Here is a 23642-nt window from a genome sequence, read left to right as displayed (position 1 = left end):
ATACAATCCATCAGTCCTGCACACATTCATTATCTGCCTGATCTTTATCACATATCCCATCATCATTATCTGCTTCCTGATGTGTATTGGTTATTTGGGTGGTTTTACTTTGTTTTGTTGTTTTTTAATTATACTAAGTCACTTCCCAAACTATTCCATTTCAAGGGCAGGCCCCGTAACCAGCCTCACAAAAAGGGAGCTTGTATCTTGTGATGAAGATGTGAATCTCCTTTGGATTTTATATATTTAGCTACTGCTTCCCAATCACTCTTTTAATAGGACTGATAATAAGGAGCGTAATTTTTTAGTGTTTACATTTTTTGTAAATTTGCCCAGAGAGATTGTGATAGACAAAGTGCATAAACTGGGAAAATAAATTCATTTTAATACTATTTTTGGAAAGTTACTTCTGCATCACATCCTGCTTGTGAGCCTGCCAGGAACATTTTTTGGTCTTTTCATACAAAGGCATTCCTGTGGGGCAGTAGTTACAAAGGTTTTAATCTTAAGCAACATTAATCACACTGTGTTTACCTGCCCATTTACAGAAAAAGGAGCCTCAGAAACCATACCAACTGCTACTAGAGCTAACAGTCTTAGTGCTAAGCTTAGAAAAGACAAACACACCTTGAGATTTTATTTTTATTCTCTGACTTTGTCTTAGATCCATGAACAGAGGGAGATGTAGGTTATATTTGCATGTTTGTACAGAAAGGCGTTTGATTTCACACAGTCAAATTTATTCTCTAAGTTACAGAATTTAAAATGACCAGAACCCTCCGAAGATGAGACCCATGGAATAACCCTTATTTGGGCCCCCAAAATCTTGCTCTAATTCTTAATGATCCACCTTCCTCTGTTGTAGGTTCTGATGTAGGGAAAGAATAAGCATGACTTAATTGTCCTATGTTATTATTTACCAGCATTTAGTATAAGGTCCATATTTAAGAATAGACACAGTGGCCCTGATTCTTGTCTGCACTTAAGTATACAATGAGAAGAAGCATCTTTATGGCTCTTCTGTGCTCCTCCTGTCCTGATTAGTATGTGTGTTGGTTTTCTGACAAATCATAGCAGCCTATAGGATGTTACAAGTTTTTTCAGCTGTGACAGGTTCCAAGGTATGGATGAAGTACCTGAGGATCTCTACAGCACAGAGATGCCCCACACTGTGGGGTCATTCCCTCTCTTCCCTTTCTATTCTGGCCACTGGTAGGTAAGGGGCAATGAACTCTCAACAAATGGAGGATCCTCCTATGCCAGAACAGTTTTCCAATAGCCAGTCAGATTGGCTTCAGAACAACATTTGTCAGTGGTGTAACACAGTACTCTTCATGCAGGGGTCTGCAAAAAGGATTAGAGATATTTTCTGTAACTGAAGAATTTAATCTGTTATTTTCTTTTTGCTAATCTTGATATGTTGAGATCTCCTAGTACATATAATACTCAGAATGGTAGTAGGAATCAAGGCTTTTGGGCTCCTAAATAGCAAAGACATTTTAGCTTGTTTATCTGTAATCCAGTGTATCATAAAACAGCCCTCTGCAAATGCTGCAGTCTTGCTGTATCTGTTTATGAGCCATGCACAGCAGGTAACTTACATAATCAAACCCCCACCCAGCACCGAGGCACGCCACACTCAGATACTGTATTCTGTGAGCCTCTTACTAATATATATCATCCGGCTTCTGTATCTTGTTAACAAGACAGAGCATGTATTAGTGTGCTCAGGTAACCCTTAAAAAAAAAAACAAAACAACACATACACACCTACATTTGGAATAAAATGCCCTTAACAGTACATTTGATTTACACACAAACCACTAAGTGGAACAGCAATGAACCAGTCTTTTCTCCATTGGGAATTTTGTCACGACTTCAGTAAGAGCAGGATCCAGCCCTCAGAGAGACAGCAGAACCTACAACCCATGTTTACAAGCTTCCCAGTACTAAAGGACTATAGCTTTCTGCCTATTCTGTCATACGGTGGGGTCTATCCTAATGAAGAAAATTAGGGGATAATTGATATGAGGAATTAATTGAAAAAAGTAGTATGCATTTTACTTCCAGATTGAATCATTACAAACCTTTCAGTAAGAGCTGATAGACTACAATGGGATTTGCTAATGTATTCTCTAGCAATACATTTACTTATTTTATTAATCCATTTGGAACCAAATTAATCTCTATTATAACTCCACTGAAATTAATGGAGGGACATTGGTAGCCCATACTGTTTGCTATGACAGAATTGTAGTATTCTAGATTTCATTTTCTGTAACGTTCTTTACACAACCAAATAAGTTGTTTGTGTTTGCTGGTTAAGGCTGCCGCTGCACATATAAAACCCAGGAACCGGTTTGAGTAATTTAGATGATTCCTTTCATGTACATTACCTTGCATTTGTCAACGCTTTTATTTCATCTGTCGATGCATTACCAGATCACATGGCTATGTTCTTTCCTCCTGAACTTTCTTGCAGTGTTTGCTAACATCGAACATCCTAAATCATTTGTGCAAAAAGACAAATTCAAAACCTCCCTTTCGATGAGAACAGCAGGACACAGTTGTGATTCATGAAGTTAGCCATGGCAATAAACCAAAATACCAAATTACAGAGTTAAACCAGGTCAACATATCTTCATAAATTCATTTCTAAATGCTTCAAAATCACCAATCAGTGAGAGACATTATAGTACATACTGGGCTATGGATGCCTCAAAGTTGACCCACAAAGGTCACAGTAAGTGCAGTTATCAAATTAATAGAGATAAGCTATTTCTTTCTTTTATAGATATAGTGCAACAAAAGCTGCTTGATGCAATTAGTGATGCACTCTACAGTGAGGAGTACAGGAGAGAAGATTAGAAAAGACAATTAAGGCAGAAGACTAAGGGCTCCTACAGACATGCAGGGAGCCTGCTCTAACGCACTGGAAATCCTACATGTTGGAGCAGGCTTGATTCATTGAGTCTACCGGAGCACAAAAATTGACATGCTCTGGCAACCTTCTGCATCACACGTATCAGTGTCCCTGTGTGTCCCTGTGCTGAAAAAATGGCAGTGGGGTGCTTTGAAATAAAACACGTTCTATGAGCTTTAGTTCACAGTGCCCTGCCACCATTTTTTCAGCATGGGGACGCACAGGGATGCTGATACATGACACACAGGTGCTTTTAATTAGCGTGGCTCACCAATTAAAGGACCCAGCGCCACATCCTACAGCACCTGTAAAATAGTTCTAAGTGATAGGATTGGCAGTGTCAGCTTTGTTGGTAACCATCTCTGAAACACATCTGGAATTTGTTTTTATTTAGTAACATAGAGATGCTGGTTTTTTTATTTGAAATGTCAGAGACTATTAATATCGCGGAACTCTTCAACATAGCTCCAATACTTCTGATTAACTATAACGCCTGAGAGTGATGGCCTCAGTACTGCTCAGTGAACTACCTCATAAAGTGTAATGGCATCTGCAGATGCTTCAGAAAGCTGCTGTTAGGGTAATTACTCCCACTAACCTATCACAGCAAATCACTCCCACTCTGCAATTGCTTCATTGGCTTCCTGTTAAGCAACTTATTGCCCAGAAAATTACTCTCAGGATGCATCAACAATTGTCCTGCATTACTCCTTTGGATTCACCAGATTTGCTTTTTCCCCTAAAATCCCTAGTAGATTTTTGTTTATGTCAACAGAAATGACCTATGAAAATGGGTGAGTTACATGTGTGCTGCACATCATAAAATAAAGCTTGCTTGGCATGCTCGGGTTTAAACACCGTTTTTGACATGGTGCTGAACATTACTTGTTCTCGTCTCCCTTTGTAATTACTCCACATTCAGCTGCAATACTACTGACCCCAGTATCAGCAATTGGTAGTTTTCTTAGTATAGTCATGGTGGTTTCTTCTGCTGGATGCTAAGCTTTGGACAATTAATTTATGACCCTAAAGTTTTTGAGGTGGACTGCTGAGGCTCTGAACCAGTGGTGATGCATAGGGGGTACATATACACCCCCTGACAGGTCACGCTCCCCACCTAAATGACAGGCACGGGGGGCTGGCAGGAGCACTGGTGTCCCCACCTGCAAGCCCCGGGAGTGGGAGCACCAGATGAAGAGCTGCAGCCATTTCCGAGAGTGCTGCAGCCACTTCCCCAGTCACCACGATCGGCCTCAGGGGGACCCCCCCAGTCACTAACTGGTCACGGGGGGTGGGGGTGCGTGCCCCTCCTGGCTAAGGTGGCACCAGTTGCCCATGCTCTGAACCACAGTTTGTTTTTCATTTAACAAGCTTTTTAATTAATTTCCAACTTAATTTAATATGCTTTGGTCTGATTCACAGCAAATACTACAAAGTTCAATATACCTTGCACAGGAGAGCCAAACCTTGCTCACAAAAAGCCTAACAGGAATCAGGAGAAGAATGAAGAAGCTTACACTAACATTCTGCTCCTCTCTGCTGCTCTGACAGCAAGCATGGCAAATAGAAGCAAGCTTGCAAATCATTTGAGGCAAAACCCATTTCTACCTTTATGTTAAATTGGTGCCCCTCACAAGGCCCAAATCTTGCTTTATTTCTCTAGATGCTGCCATGACAGTGTAAATAATCTATTCTGCCTGTGGTGTACTGAACAATGAAAACTAAACTGTGAAACTATACTGAACTATGAAAAACGTTCTCTAGTTACCTCATACATCTTTGTTTCTTGACCCAAATATGAAACAAAGTCTGCATGCAGAGGTAGCTGCAATAACAGAATATTAAAATCAATGAGGAATTAATCCCCTTCTGATGAGCAACATTTTTTACTCCCTTAGTGTCATGATTCAGCCTTTCCAATGCAAAATCTTTACCATAATGAAAAAAAAATAGTCACTTCAAAACAAACTCATTTCAGTCTAGAGTAATAGACAGCCAGAAGAGGGTACAGAAGTGGTTAGCCACAATTTAACCATTATTTTGGAGCGTTTTATTGCTGCTGTTGGTAATTAAAAGATGTCCTGTTTCGACACTTCTACCCTCATTGATTTCAATGAGAATTTCAGAACCTAAATATAAGCTTGATGCCAACATAGCCTTTTTGGATCTGGCCCAAATGTCTGGCCCAAAGTGTATTGTCTCAGGTAAAAAGAGGTAAGAGTTTCAGTTCTCAACACCACTTCTAATTTTTAATCTTTGCCTGGGATGATCCTTGGAGTTAGCATTCTTCAGTATTGGAATTAGTGCTAAATGGCTCCAGTTCTAAATTCCTTGGCTTCAAAATGGACAAACACATTTCTTAAGCTATTTATGTCATTTCATATTCAAATTAATCTGTCTAGTTCCCATGAACTGAAGCCTTGAAACTAGCCTTAGTTTATTCTTAACTTCCAATATTCTTAACTTACTGAGTCATAGTTATGTTTCAGCTATGCTGATTGCTGATCATCAAAGAGATAGGAAAGGGCCCCTGCTCTCCACCTCTTATAATAGAGATGCATTTGCCATCCAGTCCAGTTTAATCACTCATTTATGTGCACCTTTGATGTGACTAGAGGGCTTCAAACAAATGCTTTTTATAGCATTTCAGAAGAGAAATATGCATATAAGGACTGAGTAACCAAGACATTTAGTGCATTGTTCTTTGATCCATACTAGGAGAAACTTTCTGGGCTCCTAGAAGAGATAGCCCATCTCATAAGAAAGCTGCACACTTTAGAATAATAAGCTGCTGATGCTCTAAAGATTCCCCACTTTCAGGAAGAGAAGTCTCTTAATTTTTTTATCCACTGCCCTGGGATAAAGGTTGAGGGACTTTCCCTGTGTAAAACTAACACAGACAAGATTTGAGAGGGTCAGGTGGAGAGTGGAATACATTACTATGTCCCACAATTTCCACAAAGTATTTTTTGTTAGAAAGTTAGAACTATCCTCTGCTTTAGTTGAACGAAATGCTGAACAGGAGGGTAGTAATAAAGACCTATACATGTGTTTCAGGGTGGGTGGGTGGGGGTCAGAGAGGAACTGTTTTAATTTGAGCAGCTCCAGAGAGCTGCTCTAATTAAAGTGCCAACATCATCTTGCATACTTAGTGTCCCACATTTCAAAATGGCAACAGGGGCGATTCAACAAAAACTTGTTCAATGAGCTTTAGTTAAAGCACCCAGCTACCATTTTGAAACATGGGACACTGAACACATGAGACGCTGCAGCATGCGGGAACCTTCTGATTAAAATACTCCAGCAGAGTCGTATAATTAAGTCTGCTCCCACACGTTCTAATCAGAATGTGTCAGAGCGTGTATAAAAGTGCCCAAAGAAACCACAGCTCTCCACCAGCCTGAAACCTATAAACAATCCTAAATGATCAGTGGGAGTCATGTATGAAATAGCTTGGAAACCTGAAGCTTGTCAAACTTTAAGCTTGATCTGGATAGTCTCATCACATAAAGCTTTATCTCCTTAGTACACAGCATTCTATGAAGCACGTCTCCAATGACAGAGATAAAAACAGCACATGGTGAAGTCAGAACACACAAGGAGAGGGAAGGGATGCCAAGTGAGCTCCTTCATCCAAATTCTTCACAGCTTCTTGGTTATTCTGAAATAGAGGGGCAACAAAAAGATATCTCACTGTAGTTTACAAAGCTGAGTTGTTAAATCACTAATAAGATAAATAACAAAATGATATTTCCAGTAGAAGTGCATTTGTAATAAATCATGGAGCTTGGAATGAGTCAACCACCTTTTTACTGTCAACTTGAGCCTTATAAATAACCATGTATTTAAAAAGGCTTAAAGAAGAAATGACTAAAAAATAGCATAAGCACATTATATTATAATTACACTTCACTGAAGTTAACAGAAGAGAACAAAGTACATACAATGTATAATGGTGCAATTCAGGGAAATGCTATACAGTTAGTTTTCACTCAGATAAATTCTCTCCCTTTTTCTACCGATTGGCTCAGATTAAAGAGATGAGCATGTAATGCTATATAAAATCATTACATATGATATGCTAATTAAAATCATTCTAATAATTCAAATTCCAACAGGTTCAATCAGTCACTTCCAGTTACTGATATTTGGCGGGGAAAATATCACCAGCTACATCTATAAGAATATTATTCTACCCAAGGGGTGGCGAGGATCACCTTCATGGGCCAAATCTGGCCTGTGGAGCCATCTCATCTGGCTTGCAGTGCTGCCTGCCACTGTGCCACATGCAACATGTGCTGCCCCCAGCACTGCATGCTGTATGCAGTGCACAGAGCCTATCTGTCATGGGCTGCACACAGCACGGCACTGGTCCAGGGCATGTTCTGCATGCAGCACCCATGCCAGACTGACCCTGCATGCTGGATTTGGGGCCTTATACACCACATGCCCCACAGGTCTGAAGCCAGTGCATGTTATAACCTAGGGGTTGGGCTGGCGAGTGGGCTGTGTGTGGCACCCACAGCAGACTGGCCCTGCATGCTGGACCTGGGACCAGTCTGGATTGGGTCCATAGATCTGCCCTGCCTGCTGGATCCAGTGCACAAGGCCAGTCTCATGTGAGTCCTACTGGGTAGCACTTAGCCACACATGCAATTAATGGCATGTTTAGAACAAGCTATGAAGTTATTCCACATTTTTTGTGGATTAACTTTGTAGCTTAGTGCTTGTCATGCTTATCATGCCATTAATTGGTTGAATGTTTAGCTGGGTCACAACTTAAGATGTGATGACCTGGTTAATCATGCCTTAAGTGTAATAATATGCAGGCAATGACACATAAAGAAGTGTAACTTCCATCTTTGACACTTGCATATGGTCTGGGATTCTATTTCAATGGGCATATGTTCTTGCTTGAAAACAGGTGGATGAAGAGGGCAGCCAAGAAAAGGAAAATGTAGGGCCAAGAGGAAAAGTACAAGCAAGAGGGTGTGTCAGTTAGTAAGATGGATGCTTCCTTGGAAGGGAGGAGACCATAGATTTTAGCCCGAAATCCTGCTCCCAATTGAAGAGGAACTTTCCTAGTGATGTTTATCCAGTTTATCCAATGAAAATTAAAGCTGAGATGCAATGGCGCAGTTTCAAGTGTAGGACTAGAGAATGGGTGATGCTTGGGCCCATGGCCTGGTGGTTCAGAGCACTTTGCAGAGTAGTGCTCTAAGCTTGCGTTTACCTAGACGATTTTACTTCCTAAGATGGGGCATGATCCTATTAAATATGTTCAGTAGGCTTGCTCAGGGAGTGCTGAATCACACACTGTGCAAATGTTAAAAACTGCAGTTACACAGTTACATATATGTCATTTAGGCACACCAAGTGACACAGGATAAAGCCCTTAGAGAGCTAGAGGTCTGAAAAATCTAAAGGTCCAGTTCTAAAGCACAATGAAGTTGAAGGGATTCTCTCTATGGGCTTTGGATTAGATTCTATATACTTACACAGGTGATCAGATTATAGGAAAACAGGACTGGAAGGGACTTCACAAGATCATCTAGTTCAGCCCCCTGCTCAAGACAAGATCAGCCATAGCTAAGCCATCCCAGCCAGGTATCTGTCTAACCTGCTTCTGAAAGTTTTCATGGATGGAGATTCCACAATTTCCCTAGGTATCCTGTTCCAATGCCTGACTACCGTCATAGTCAGAGGTCCCCAGGCTATGGAGAAGCTCATGTACCTAAGAGATCCTGTGCACTTCTTTCCCTGCAACAATCACAATCCACCTCTAATGATAAACCTTCAAACCCTCCTTTGACACCTGCACGCCAGCAGTAACCTGGCCCAAAGCCATCTCACCCCACCCAGCTCCCCCACATGCAGCAACTGCCTGCCCACCTGCAGCATGCCCTCCCAGGCCCCCATCACTATGCAGCTGCTGTCACAGGACACCAACAAGGGGCTCCAAGAGGCCACTGCTGGGGCTGCTGTTGTTCCAGACCCGCCGCATCTGGGCCCACCATGCCAGCCAGCACTAGTAGCAGCATCTTGTCCAGCAGAACAGGAAAAATGAGCAATGGCTGAACACCTTTTGGCTAACCTGGGCCACCTTCAGGGACCTGCTCCACCAGCTCCAGCCACACCTGGATTGCCAGAACACCAACAAGCATTCACCCCTCCCCACCAACATGCACCTGGCCCTGGCTCTGCTCAAGCTGGCAATGCCCACCAGCCTCCGGTATACGGGTGTCCTGTTCAGCATGGGCAAGGCCATTGCTGGGGAGGCCATCCTGGAGGTGTGAAGCAACCTTCCATGACATGCTGGCGGACATCATCTTCTGTGTTCATAGCCCCCAGGCAGTGGCTTCAAGGTTGCATGCTCTTGGGTTCCCCCAGTGTATCAGGACTCTGGACAGGACCTACATACCAGCCACCTGCCCACTCCATGGAGACTGCCCCTATTATAGCCACAGGGGATTCCACTCCATGGTACTGTAGGCTGTCATAGACCACTGTGGGATGTTCATGCATGTGAGCACCAGGCCAGTCTAGTGTGTGCAAGGGGCAGGCAACACACACAACACCTGCATCTTTCAAAACTCCAGCCCAGATGCGCTGCTGTGAGTGGGTGCTTCGCGCCAAGGGTGGTGGACCTGCAGCTGGGCCCCATCGTCTTCCCATCCCTGCTCATTAGGGACCCTGCATACCTGCTCCTGCCCTGGCTGCTGAAGACCTACACTGGCCCACTTTAACCAGTGCCTGGGCTGGACCCACACCCTGGCCGACTGAGCCTTTGGCCACCTCAAGGGCTGCTGGCGCTCCCTCACTGCCCACAACAAAGTTGCCAAGGAGAACCTCACCTGGGTCATCATCACAGCCTATTTGCTGCATAGTATCTGCGAGGTCCAGGGAGAGTTGTTCTGCAAGGCCTACGCAGAGGAGGTGAGGCAGGTGGAGGTGACCTGGCAATGGGAGTACCAGTTGTGGCATCTTCCTCTGGTGAGGCCCCAAGTACCAGCCAGTGGGAGCAGGGCACCAGGTTCTGGCTGACCACCTTCTGGAGCACTCCCTTCTGTAGCCTGCCTACCATGCCACTCACAGACCCCGTCCCTCCTGCCCACCCCCAGCACTACTGTCCTCCCTTATTCCCTCACAGTACGCAACCCATCCCTCCCCACTCAACCAACAGAGCTACCTCCTCAAACAGAGCCCCTCCACTACCCTTCCCACACACCAACAATAAAAAACCCTCTTCCAAGTTTGAAAACTATGTACAGAGCCTGTATTTTTGTGCCCCAGAGTGGGGGGCCACAGGGCAGTGGCACCTAAGGGACAGAGCCCAGGGTGGGTGGCCAGCACCCTGGCCTAAGGTTGTTCCCCCAGCGGTTCAGGACCTCCTCCCAGGCCCAGGTTGGGGCCTCCTGTGGGGTAGCAGGTGGCTGCCAGGGAGCCTTCAGGGCTAGGGCCAGGGGCTAGGCAGTGGTGGGAATGTATGAGACCACCAGGCCCAGGCCAGTGTTCAGGGTCCAGTGGTCATTGTCCGTGGCCTCCATGGCCCAGCCTAGGATCCTATTTTGGTTCCACAGGACCTGGATCTGTTCCTACTCCAGGACCAGGAGCATAACCCCGTGCTCTCAGTGCACGCCTCACCCTGGGCCATGTCCCCCTGGTGCTACCTCTCCTGGTCAACCAGGTCCTCCTTCCACCAGGCTGATGCATTGTTCACCCACTCCGCCGCCACCACCAGCCACTGGAGGAGTAGGGTCTGGTCCTGTGTGCACATCTGGCACAGTCAGCACATCCAGAGGGCTCCAGTGCTGGGTGGCAGCATTCCTGAGCCTGCATCCTTACTGGGCCCTGTGGTCCCTCCCTCACATCCTGAAGCTGGCCCTGCAGAGCCAAGAGACAGAAGTCTTTTGTGCGTGTTTGCAACATTTCACAAATAAGATGCTCTGCACCAATGGCCATGCACTGCCCCACCTCCGATTGGAGGTCAGCCATGCATGGTAAATTGGCAGGGCAGGCCCAGGCCCAGGCAACTGCTGCCTGAGACCCCATCCCTACATGCTCCCCTGGGCCGGTGGCCCGCTGGGTGCTTGCCACAGGCAGCATCCGCCCCTGCTCCTTTCCCAGGGTGAGACAGGCCAGGCTGTTGGCACCTGCTGCCACAGCTCCAGACTCTGCTCCCCCCCCCTCTCTCCCTCTGCAGGCCAACCACTCTGCAGCCCTGCCACCCAGCCCACAGTGCCCAGGCTTGGGGAGCACACAGCGCTCAGACAACTGGAGCAAGGAGCTGGCTATGTCCCTGCCCTCCCCACAGGGGGCTTCTCCAAAGAGATGCCCTAGAGCTGACACCACCCCCCAGCACACCACCACTGCACCCTGAGTATGCCCCTGCTGCACATGCCCTGGCCAGTGCATGATGAGCTGTTTCTGCAGACTAAGGGGTGCTCAACCCACTATGCCCTGCTGCTGATGATCCTCCTGGTGCCTCAAGTGAACCTGCACACCTGATATGGGACCATGAGCTATGACAGCAAGAGGACAAGCCCAAGATTCTCTGTAACCTCTGCCACCACTTGGAGGGCTACCTCTGGCTGTGCTACACATCCCTACCTCCCACTACTGAGGAGGACATTGCCACCAGCATCAATGCCTTCCTTAGGCCTGTGGCCACCTGGTTAAAAGGGCATGGGCTGCTCAATAAAGTTTTGCACTGTATCCCACCTCTCTGCATATTGTGGGGGGGGAACTTGGGGCTAGGGGAGTGCGGGCAGGTCAGGCAGGGAGGGGGGGGCAGAGGCAGGAGCAGGGGCCCAGGTAGGGGTGGAGGCTAAGAGAGCCCTCCCCCAGTGCAGGGATTACCATATGTCTGGGGCTGGTGTGGTTGGCAGCTCAGTGCAGTCCTCCCTGTTGGCAATGGCTTTCGGCTGCACCTGGTGTTCCAGGGCCCATGGTGTGTAGGCACCCAGCTGCGGTTCCCCCCCAGGGAGGAGATGGCCCTGCTGACAGCCTGCAGTGACATGGCCAACATTCCTCATGGTGGTATCTGGGGCTTCACAGAAGCTGAGGCAGACACAGGCCACGCCTCTCTGAACTGCTGGTAGACTGTGCAGCTGGAGAGCTGGGTGGGACAGGATGCTCCACACCTGAAGCATTCTCATTCAGTGATATGCCACCAGACCAGTCAGGGCAGTGCAGGGGCTCGGGCAGGCTGCTCACAGTGGTATATATGGCCAGATTACAGCCTGGATCCCAGGACACCAAAATGCAGGTCAGCTGCTGCATAAAGGGCATGGGCTTGTGGGCACAGCCAGACCAATGATTGTGGTTGGTCACAGACACCCACTGTGCCCCCAAGGCCTTGACCTTTATGCAGTACTGCTGCACCAATTGGGTGTGCCTTTGCTCCCTCATCCCACCCAACAGGACCTCATAAATGTGGGCATTTGAGTGTCCACCCTGCTTGGACTGGCACATCACCCCTGCATCACCCCAGAGTGCCACAAGTCACCAACCTTCTCTTGGCTCCGGTTGGGGCCCCGGGTAGACAACATCAGCACGATCACATGGGCAGTGAAGGGCCTGGATGGGGAGGATGAGGCCATCATGGGTCCTGCACCAACTCTCTGGGTGCCCATGTGGTTGTCCCACTGTTCCTGGCCCTGGGCAGTTGCCAGGAGTGCCCAGCACAGGAGCATGGCGTGGGACCGGGAGTTGTGTGGCTGAGGCTATATCCCACAGCAGCTGCAGGCACAGGACAGGCTGCTGGGGGTGTGTAGCAGGCAGGTGGCTCTGGCCCGGCTGCCAGAATATGCCTACAAGCAGCCTTGGGGTGCTGACAGCCTGACTGGGTGCTGCAGCAGTTGCTGTGCACCCACCTGCCTGACAGCAGCAGCACCTTGGCAGCCATAAGGCTGGGCAGGGCCAAGCAGGAACCAACACAGGCTCCAGAGAGGCAGGCACAGCTGAGCTGTGACCTGCCTTGGGGGACACACAGGGCCTACAGTGCCCTTGGGCTTCCTGCGATGTGTGCCTCAAGGCACAAAATGGCTGCAAGTTTTTATAGCCTCAGGCAGGGGACAAGAGGGAGGCAGCTGAGCCCTGGAGCAGGAGAAGCTCCCAACCACTAGCCCTGGGGCTGGCCAGGGGGAGTTATGTCTACATGTGTGCTGTGGTGGGCTAGTAGGGGGCGATCCTGCGTTGAGCTGCCCACCTCACTGCACCCGACCACCTTTCAGGCTCTGAGTGAAAGTTCTGTAGATCTGGTGGTATTACTGTTGTGGGTTTGTGGCAGGCAGATCGTGCCTGACCAATCTAGTCTCTTTCTATGACCAGGTTACGAAACGCTTGGACACAGGAGGAGGGGTGGATGTCGTATACTTAGACTTCAGGAAGGCCTTCGATATGGTATCCCACCCCATACTGGTGAACAAGTTAAGAGGCTGTGACTTGGATGACTGCACAGTCCGGTGAGTGGCGAATTGGCTAGAGGGTCGCACCCAGAGAGTCGTAGTGGATGGGTCAGTCTCGACCTGGAAGGGTGTGGGCAGTGGGGGTCCTGCAGGGCTCGGTCCTTGGACCGATACTCTTTAATGTCTTCATCAGTGACTTGGACAAGAGAGTCAAATGTACTCTGTCCGAGTTTGCAGATGACACAAAGCTATGGGGAGAAGTGGACACGCTGGAGGGCAGGGAACAGCTGCAGGCAGACCTGGATAGGTTGGACAAGTGGGCAGAAAACAACAGGATGCAGTTCAACAAGGAGAAATGCAAAGTGCTGCACCTAGGGAGGAAAAATGTCCAGCACACCTACAGCCTAGGGAATGACCTGCTGGGTGGCACGGAAGTGGAAAGGGATCTTGGAGTCCTAGTGGACTCCAAGATGAACATGAGCCGGCAGTGTGACGAAGCCATCAGAAAAGCCAATGGCACTTTATCGTGCATCAGCAGATGCATGACGAATAGGTCCAGGGAGGTGATACTTCCCCTCTATAGGGCGCTGGTCAGACTGCAGTTGGAGTACTGCATGCAATTCTAAGCGCCACACTTCAAGAAGGATGTGGATAACCTGGAGAGGGTCCAGAGAAGGGCAACTTGTATGGTCAAGGGCCTGCAGACCAAGCCCTATGAGGAGAGACTAGAGAAACTGGACCTTTTCAGCCTCCGCAAGAGAAGGTTGAGAGGTGACCTTGTGGCTGCCTATAAGTTCATCACGGGGGCACAGAAGGGAATTGGTGAGTATTTATTCACCAAGGCGCCCCTGGGGGTTACAAGAAACAATGGCCACAAGCTAGCAGAGAGCAGATTTAGATTGGACATTAGGAAGAACTTCTTCACAGTTCAAGTGGCCAAGGTCTGGAACGGGCTCCCAAGGGAGGTGGTGCTCTCCCCTACCCTGGGGGTCTTCAAGAGGAGGTTAGATGAGTATCTAGCTGGGGTCATCTAGACCCAGCACTCTTTCCTGCTTATGCAGGGGGTCGGACTCGATGATCTATTGAGGTCCCTTCCGACCCTAACATCTATGAATCTATGAGTGCCCTCCCTGGGGTGCCTCACGTCTGGCTGACCCCTTCCCTGGAGCACACCCGCTAGCCTGGGATTACCGCTGCCACCATCCAAAGCTCTAGACTCAATTCTGGCTCTGTGCACCTTGGAAAACACAGGCCTGATCGTCTAATGGGTACTAGACCCAATACAGGCACTTGGGGCACTTCCCCCAAGTCAGGGGCTTATTAGGAAAGTATCCCTTAGTCCACAGACCTAAGGGGCCTCCTCGGCATAATTTAGACCCACCCCTCAATAAGTCTCCCCCACCGGTCACAAGGAGAACTTTATTGATTACAGGGGGTAGGGTGAAAACAGGGTAAGAGGTAGAGCAGTATCATGGAGATATCAGAGGAATCCCATAGAGCAAACCAGCATGGCTGAGGTAGCCCTTTTGATCACGCATCTGAGTTACTGTAAGCTAAACATCTAGTCGGATCTCGAGTAGCTTACCTCACATGCATCATCCAGAGGTGGTTGGTGTTTTCCTCTGGAGGCAGGCCACTCTTTGAGCATGCGGTTATGAGAAGAGTCCATTGCAGATTCACGCGGGTGACCACATGGCTAATAGCTTCCCTTCTTCCTGGCCCGGGCCTTTAAATAACCTTTCTGACCTCAGCAGCCCGGTCCAATCGAAGCTGCCAGTGCTGGCCACTAGCCAACCAATTAAAAAAAGCATCACTGGCTACCTGGGCTGGTGAGCAGGGCTTTTCCCTCCCCCTCCCCAGGTGACCAGAGAATCCGCCTCTGAGGCACCAGACTTTTGTCATGTAGACAAGGGAGGGAGATCCCCGCCCTGACGAGTTCAACACCAGCCTCTCGCACTGGCAGAGACAGATTTCTGGAGAGGGACACAGATGGTGGCATTTCTGCCACATGTGCTACTGCACAATTACTGATCACTCTTAAATTTGCTACCTACTTTTCCAGGTAATAAATTTAATGGTGATTAACAGTTTTCACAGTACAGTAAGCACATGCACTTCCTGCACTGTAAATTAGGCAACCATGCAGTAATGTGTCTCATCTAGATGCACCTAATATTCCACAAGGCAGACTGTTGTTCACTAGAGGTGTGCAAAACAGGCCATATTCAATTCAGATTTGGCCCAAATCAGGGACAGCGATTCAATTCGTTGATTCGAATCACTGTCCCCAATTCAATTCGGCTGAATCCGAGTCTGAAGATACGATACTGATTCAGAGAATCAGCAATTTGGCCATAGACACTGCTTTAAATGTTTTTTCTACATACCTCGAGGTACCAGGCGTGGTTTCTGAACGTTGCAATGGTGGGGCAGATGAAGCGTCCCACAGGAGCATGGGAGGGCCTCCCGCATGGATGGCAGCAAACCCGGAAGTGGACCAGAAGTGGACCAGAAGCTCAGTGATCGGCTGCGGGGGGACCCAGGGTGCTCTCCCAGACCTAGGAGGCACTAGTCACTGAGCCAGGGGGAGGGTCACCCACGTGCTCCCCAGCAGATCCAGAAGTGGACCGGAAGTACTTCTGGTGCACTTCCAGGTCCCTGCCAGGCATGCTGGGGACACCGTCGCCCCCCCCCCACACTTGTGTGGGATGCTCCACCTGGCCCAGCATCTCAGTATTTACAAGCTGCCTGGTACCTTGAGGTACATAGAAAAACATTTAAAGCTGATCTATGTCCGAATCGTCATATCTTTCCGAATCTCTCCGAATTGATTTGGCAGGTTACGATTTGTTTGGAAGAGATTAAAGGGTCTCCTGATTCAATTCAGATTTGAGGATTCAGCCACCAAATCAGGCCGAATCTCTGCCAAATCAAATCAGTGACTGAAGCTGCGCACAGCCCTACTATTCATCTCTTGTGTTCATGGGATTTAGGCATGTTAAGGAAAGAAGACATATTTTCCATACTGTTTAATCTGAAACCTACTTGGAGTACTTTCTAAGCACATACTAAACTTTTGAAATTATTCAGAGTAGGAGCATACTACAGTGTGAATTCACTTATGAATTTCTAAATCTTAATTTTTATTTAATATATATATTTGTAAATGGGTTCTTGTTCTCTAAAAGAATATGCTACAGAGGCCACTTTAATATTGATTGTCTCAAGCAAGCAATTAGATGCTTCAAATCTAGCAGTTTCATTACACTGTGTATCCTTTTGCAAGTTAGACTGTTGGATTCAAACACCTCTTTTCTTCAACCTTAATGAGCTCTTACTGTAATTCCTTATCTAGGCTAATTCAGCTTTTCTGTTTTCTGCCAACAAGACTGGCAAGTATGCTTTGATGTTTTTGTTTTTATGGATGCCCATAAGTCAAAAGCGGACAAAAAAAAAAAAAAAAGTCACCAGTTCAGGGCACATAAGAATAATAATGGTAATTTAGTATTTACCAACCTAGACCAAACCTAAATCAGTGACCCAGTAGATAAGTATTCTATAACCCATTACCAGTACCTGAATCATCCTATTTATTAAAAAATAAAATAGATTAACACCAAATATTTAAATATACAATATATCATTGCATTTTTCCCTACACTGCTTTTGTCCATCAGTGAAAGCAGTACTCCAAGCCACCTTTAAGCTCCAGACCCAAAGCTTGGAGCCTGTCAGCCCTTCCTAGGAAATCTCTCAAAAATATCAATGACTTTCCTCACAAACCTTTAGGCACCATTTAGCATTGTAGTGTAGAAGTCATTGGATGGCTTCCTCCTGAATTGAATCAAAACTCTCAGAGGACCTGCCATTGCCTATGCAGCATTCAGTGAAATCGCACAGGCACACATACCATTGAGCAATACATTCCAAGCTAAAAACCTTATGTTCTTTGCTTGAGTTCTTACTCCCTTTTTTCCTAATAAAAACCTTAAGTTTTATAAGATAGCAGAGCTTATGGAAGACGCTGGAAAAGACATTATTATTGAACATGCTACTCAGTATGTGTTTTTATTAAAGATAAGCTAAAGTAAGAATACTTTTAGAAGTATTTCTGTGTTAACGCTTACTTTTTAGAACAAATAAGATCCCATTGCCCAGAAGATCTATGCACCCCTCCCCCATAAGTATTTCTTTTTCTTCTCTTCCTCTCCCTTATTATTCTTCTTAAAAAAAGAAAGAAATAAACTATTCAAGGTCCCCTAAGGCACAAAGAAAGCAAATAAACATACTTTCTCTTCAACCCTCCAAGGTAGATATTTATATGAGAATGTGAACTTGTCTCTGTTCTTCATAAGTGAGGGAAAACAGGTAAGAAATATTTGGATTAGTAAAACAAATATTTATTTACTACTATCACTATCATGTCCTTTAAAGGGGAAATATACAACACTTCTTGCCTGGAACTTGCTTATCAGCACAGAGAGAAAGAAAAGGGAAACTTGGATGGTAAGTACAAAGCAGTAGGGCTAGTATTTCTGAGTCATGCTTTGGGAGCCGGGAGTACTGCAGATGCTAATCTTAGAGCGAATCCAGAATAATGTTATTAAATCAGCACTATTAGTGTTCCAGGAGCTTATATCAGACTTTGTAAAGTGACTTTTCCCAGTAAGTACCTGTTTAGGCTGAGATTTGCATTGTGTCCTTGTAAGGATCATGGAAATAATCTGTATTCATTTTATTGTTATATATATCTCTATACATCTGGAGGTCATTGTGGCTGCTTGTACATGCCACAAGGATTTAATTCAGTTTAGTTCTCCCTAAATTGAAACGGTGGGTTTTTAAAGACTCTGCTTCAATTTAGGGAGAATTAAACTGAGCTAAACCCCCGCAGTGTGTACACAACGGTGGGGGCCCAATCCTTACCTGCCTCTTCAGCAGCAAAGGGGGGGGGGGGTTGGGTTGCTGGTGGGCAGAACAGTCCCTGAGCTGTGCTGGCATATAGCCCAGGCACTCTCAGAGGGTGCCACAGCCGTAGAGAGAAGCACGCCCCCCTCGTTTCGAAGGGAAGCGCCGGACCCCTGCACAGTTCAAGCAGGCAGGCAGGCTCCAGGGAGGGGTGGGAAATCAGGCTTGCCACTTTTTTTTTCTTTAGTGGAACCCGCCTGCACAGGCAGCCACCAGTTCCCACAGCCCCTGAGCTGCACAGGGCCTACCAAGCCCCCAACACATTGGCTTCCAGCACCCTGTGAGTAGTATATAGAGTACACCTCTTGTCAAACTAACAAACCTTGCCCCCTGACAGGTGCCTCGACTCTAGCCCCGCCCCTAGGCCTGCCCCTGCTCATCATCTTGGCCACCATCTTGGGACCATAAGTCCCGACCCTAACCCCTGGCCCTTGCCACCAGAAACCCTGCCTCTTCCCCCGGAAGTTCTCCATTTTGGGGTGTTTCTGGCCCTGAAACAGGAACTCCTGCCCCATCACATGCCTTTATGACATCAGAAGGTCTGTCCCTGACCACCATGTTACGTCCCAGAACGGGTGTGCCCATCATATGGTCTGTGACCTCATAAGGCCCAACCTCCTGGCTGCCATGTTGGTGGCCATCTTAGCTACCACATTATGTCCCAGAACACCCTGTTCCCATCATGTGGTCTGTGACCTCATAAGGCCCAATCCCCTGGCCATCTGTAAGGAAAGAGAAGAGCCACTGGGGGAAAATATTAACTCACCGAAGGTGGAAACAGCCACACCAGCTCCAAGGTTAGCTAGAGCCATTCATGGATCTCTCTCCTCCCAGTGCTTCTAGAGGGGAGGCGAAAGGAACATGAGCTTCAATATAAAAAGGGACCAAGAGCCGGCAGGAGAGGGCCGCCTGGAACAGGAAGTTCCTGAATCAGTCAGAGAGATGGCGGGGACTACTGAAGGCACACTGGGGGTGGTCAGGAAGGCTTTTCAGAGACAGTTCTGCTGAGGGGGCTGATAGAGAAGAAGCCCCAAACAAGCAGCTCTCAGGTAACTTGAAACTGCCACAGGGCAGCCTGGAGAGACAGGCTGGGAAGGAAGTACTGTAAAGACCCTAATAGCTGGTCTGAGAAGAAGTACCATAAAGACTGGACTAGAGGGGCAGAGAGAAGTCAAATTTTGGGTTTTTTTCTTTGAAGTAGAAGAAGACCCGTCCCAAAGATAGCAGGATAGTGATGTGCAACTATTTGGATAATAGGCCAGAAACTGGTAAAATACAAGTCAGTTCCTTTTGTTTGTTCCAAGCCTGGTGGAGGATAATCAGGACCAAAGCAGCAATTGATTTTTCAGAGCCAGAGGCACAAGAAGAGGTGTCTGGCCAACTCTGAGAATGACTATACGGACTGTGAATTAACACCCAGTGGAACAGGCGAGCGTGTAGGAGTTGGTGGAGCCCTCACTATGCTAAGGCAGCTCTCAAGACCAATGGCACAAGAAGCCACATGCCCAGGTACTTCTTTTCTCCCTTAACATCAAGTCACACCAGGCGAGAGAACAGGCATGCAGGGTATCTCATCAAGATGTCATGGCAGGCTTCAGCCAGTTGGAGAGAGAGAGGGGAAACCTTCTGAATAAGTTAATAATGTCTAGAGACTAACTGAGTACAGAAAATTAAGGCAGGTGCCTAGACTAAAGACAGGTGGGCAGGCACAGGCTTAGGCCCCCCTAGGACAGTGACCATCTTGGCTACCACGTTATGTCCCAGAATACCCTGTTCCCATCATATGGTCTGTGACTTCATAAGGCCCAACACCTGGCCGCCATGTTGGTGGCCATCTTGGTCACCATGTTATGTCCCAGAACACCCTGGTTCTAATCACATACCCCTGTGACATCAAAAGGTCTTCACTTTGACCAGGAAACATCTCCCCCAGAGGACGGTACCAAACCAATCAGGGCAAGTATAGCGGGGTGGGACATAGGTTGGCAGTCCCTGGCCTGTCTCTTGTCTAAATCCTGGTGGGAAACCCTCCAAAACAGACCGCATGTATTCTGAGACCATGCTAATACAGACAGAAGCAAATATGGGTTCTTATGTTTTGGAAGCCTCAGACAGTATTCAGACCTCTCAGCAGCACTACAGATGAGATCTCGGTGGTTGAGATAGATTCTTGGCCTCCCAAAACAGATGGCAAAGGTCAAAGGCTAGGGGTGAGACTTCCGGTCCCAAGATGGTGGTCAAGATGGTGACCAAGATGGCAGCCAGGGGGCAGGGCATGGCTTTGTTGGTTTGACAAGAGGTGACCTCTATGTACTACTCCCATGCACTGCTGCACTTTATTAGGTAGCAAACTAAAACACATTGGAGGTGTTTTATCTTGCTATGTACCAAAGTCATTTAAAGTAGAATATGCCGCCAAGCATGCAAACAGCAACACCATTAAAGCAAATACACCACTGAACATGCAAACGGCAATGCTGTTAAAGTGGTGCAAAAGGGCATTTAAGCCGTTTGAAAGGCCAATTTTGTGGCATGTACAAAGGCTCTGTTTTGCTAGTTAAATGGGAACTCTAAGTTAAATCAGCCTTTGCTAACTTGGATCTCCAAGAATCTGGCAGTGGTTCTAATTAAATTGCCCATGTTCAAATGGAATATACCAGATTCTACTGTTGGAAAACTCCTTCCAATTTCCTCTGGAGAAATGCATATGCCAGTTTGCTTGAACCCTCAGGAGACTGTCAGGAGCTTGATGTAAGACAAGCTGTAACCTGAGGAACAGAGCATGAGACAAGGGTTAATATGTCAGAAAGACAGCAGTTGTAGGGATGCAGCATGTCTCAATCTGCTCAAAGGCCTGAGGAGTGCCTGGATCAGGCAGGACAATAAACTGTTAAAGAAAAGCTAACATTAAGTAACTATTTACTGTTATTATTTCTATTATCTTGTTCACTTGTTCTTCCCTGAAATACAGACACTTAAAGGTAGATGAGAGAGGAATGCCTCAATGTATCAGAGCATCTGTAAAGTTATCTGGAATTTCTAATTAATTGTGCAAATTTCTGGTCCCAAAGGGAAAAGAAATGGATTGGTGTTATGAGGGATATGAGGAATGCAAAACAATATCGGCTAACTTATCCTTTTCCTCTATAATATTCTATGACAAAATTGAAGTGGTTCCTTCAGGGGTATGCAAAATGGTACATTACAGACTTCTTTATACTGTGTGGTCTCATGCCCCATGGTTAATCTCATTTTCCTCACACATTCCTTCTGTCACCAGCTGTTCTGGTTTTCTGAGACTGTTCCAAAGTCCTTTTGTAAGCCAGAGATACAGTGTGTCCTGCTTTGCTAAAACATACTGCTGGGCCCCTATATACAAATAAAAAAATTCTTCCTCAAGCACAGTAAATTAATGGTAGGAAGGCAAACTGCACTCTGAACTAATGCCCAAAAACCAGTCTCTTCTTACATTTGCAGTTTTCAATGTGAAGATATTATGTCCAGGGCCAGAAGAAATCCATTTCATGCCACTGTCTGGGATGGATGGAGAATACAATTACAATCTCAGGGAGGGAAGCACTGAACATGGCCATTGCCATCATTAGCATCTGTCAGCAGGTCTCCAATTCAGCAAACACTTAACACATGCTTAACTGTAAATACTTGCAGTGATGTTTCACTGCATTTTTTAAATTAAGCAGGTCCCTAAATCTTTTGTTGCCTAAATTCTTTGATGAAGTGAGACTGAGATAGGGGTAAATGGTGCAGGGAGTTAAGAATGAACTATAGGAGCTTTGCATTTACTGGATTTTTCCTATGAAGACTAACATAATTAATACAATAGTTTAATTCTTATATTTCCTGTATACAAGAGTAGTCCCAAGAATTTAACTTAAAATCAGTAGATAAAAAGGATGTGATTGTGCTGTGTGTGATTGTGTAAAAACAGATGTGTATTTGTCCAATAAAGCAACAAAGATAGAAAAAATATATTGCAAAGTGATTTCAGAAGAGTTTAAGAATAAATCTAGCATAATGGTTTGCATTTACACACTGAGATTATTTCATAGTATAAAGAAAGTTTTACAGACAAAAAAAAAAAAAAAATGTTCTCTTTAATTTTCATAATTAAGTGACCCAAGGTGTTCACAGCACCAAGAACAGCATCTTTCCCCTCCGAACCCCCTCCCACCCCCCACCCACCTTTGTTTCATTTGCTGAATGATATGGGACATCACAGAGTGCGGTTTTCAACTTTTTTTTCATTTGGGCCCCTAAAAAATCTTGAATGGAGGTGTGGACCCTTTTGGAAATTTCAAATGGAGATACGGACATCTTTGAATTGTACACGCAAGTATTCACATGCTTTTGGTTGATCATAGTAATTTTTCATGGACTCCGTAGATATAGTCTGTGGACCCCAGAGGTCTAAGCCATAGGCTGAAAACAACTGCCATAGAGTGAAAAGGACAGAAGAGAGACGTGTGATAAAAGAACATGACACAGCTATACCTTCTGCACTGAAACATTAATATAAAATAATAGAATTTGTAGTTTGCCTTTCAATGACCATTATGGATCCTGTCTCTGGACCCCTTGGGTTGGGTGGCTGATAAGTCTACTCTCTTGTATTCTCAGATTGTTGCCAACCCAAAGAATCCTCATAATCCCCACTTCAAATCCTCTTCCCACTATGAGGAACAATGCCCAAAACACCAATAACATCCTATAACGGGGTGGGCAAAATACGTCCCACGGGCTGGATCCGGCCCACAAGGCCATTCTATCTGGCCCTTGGGGCCGCTAAAAATTTTATAAAATTAATATTTCTCTGCCCTTGGTTCCTGTCAGAAATGACAGGAACCGAGGGCAGTAGGACCCAGGCAAAGCCCCAGTGGGCTCCCACAACAGCAGGGTCCCCCCAGACCTGCCCCTCCAGCTAAAGTCCCAGCGGGGGCTTCTGCCCTGGGACCATGCAGCTGCTCCATGCCGGAACCTCAGGTAAGGGGGAAGGGGGGGGGGGAGGTGCAGGGAAGGAGCCCAGGGAAAAGTCGAGCACAGGGAGGTGGGAAGTGGCCCTCCCTCTGCCCCATACCCAGTGCCCCATGCTGCAGCCGCTTGCAGCCCACCTGGGGCTGCCAGTGCCTGCTCTGGACAGCTCCACGTGGGCTACGAGTGACTGCAGCAGGGAGCACCGGCCATGGGGCAGGAGAGAAGCTGCTTTTCCCTGGGCTCCTTCCCTGCTCCTTCCCACCATGGATGAAAGAGGCCCTTCCCCACCCCATGGCCGGCACTCCTTGCTGTAGCCACTTGCAGCCCGCATGGGGCTGTCTGGAGCAGGC

General features: G+C 46.7%; 1 long non-coding RNA gene across 1 annotated transcript in view; it reads right to left on the bottom strand.

Moving 5' to 3' along the window:
* Nucleotides 1–628: 628 nt before the first annotated feature.
* Nucleotides 629–23642, bottom strand: part of LOC132244002 (uncharacterized) — a 33304-nt gene continuing 10290 nt past the window's right edge. Inside the window, exon 3 of the long non-coding RNA XR_009455631.1 lies at nt 629–6584. This is a non-coding gene — a long non-coding RNA (uncharacterized LOC132244002). The remainder of the gene's footprint in view (nt 6585–23642) is intronic.

The sequence above is a fragment of the Alligator mississippiensis genome, chromosome 11, assembly GCF_030867095.1.
Source record: "Alligator mississippiensis isolate rAllMis1 chromosome 11, rAllMis1, whole genome shotgun sequence".
NCBI classification, from domain to species: domain Eukaryota; kingdom Metazoa; phylum Chordata; order Crocodylia; family Alligatoridae; genus Alligator; species Alligator mississippiensis.
This window is presented reverse-complemented; position numbering and strand designations above follow the sequence as displayed.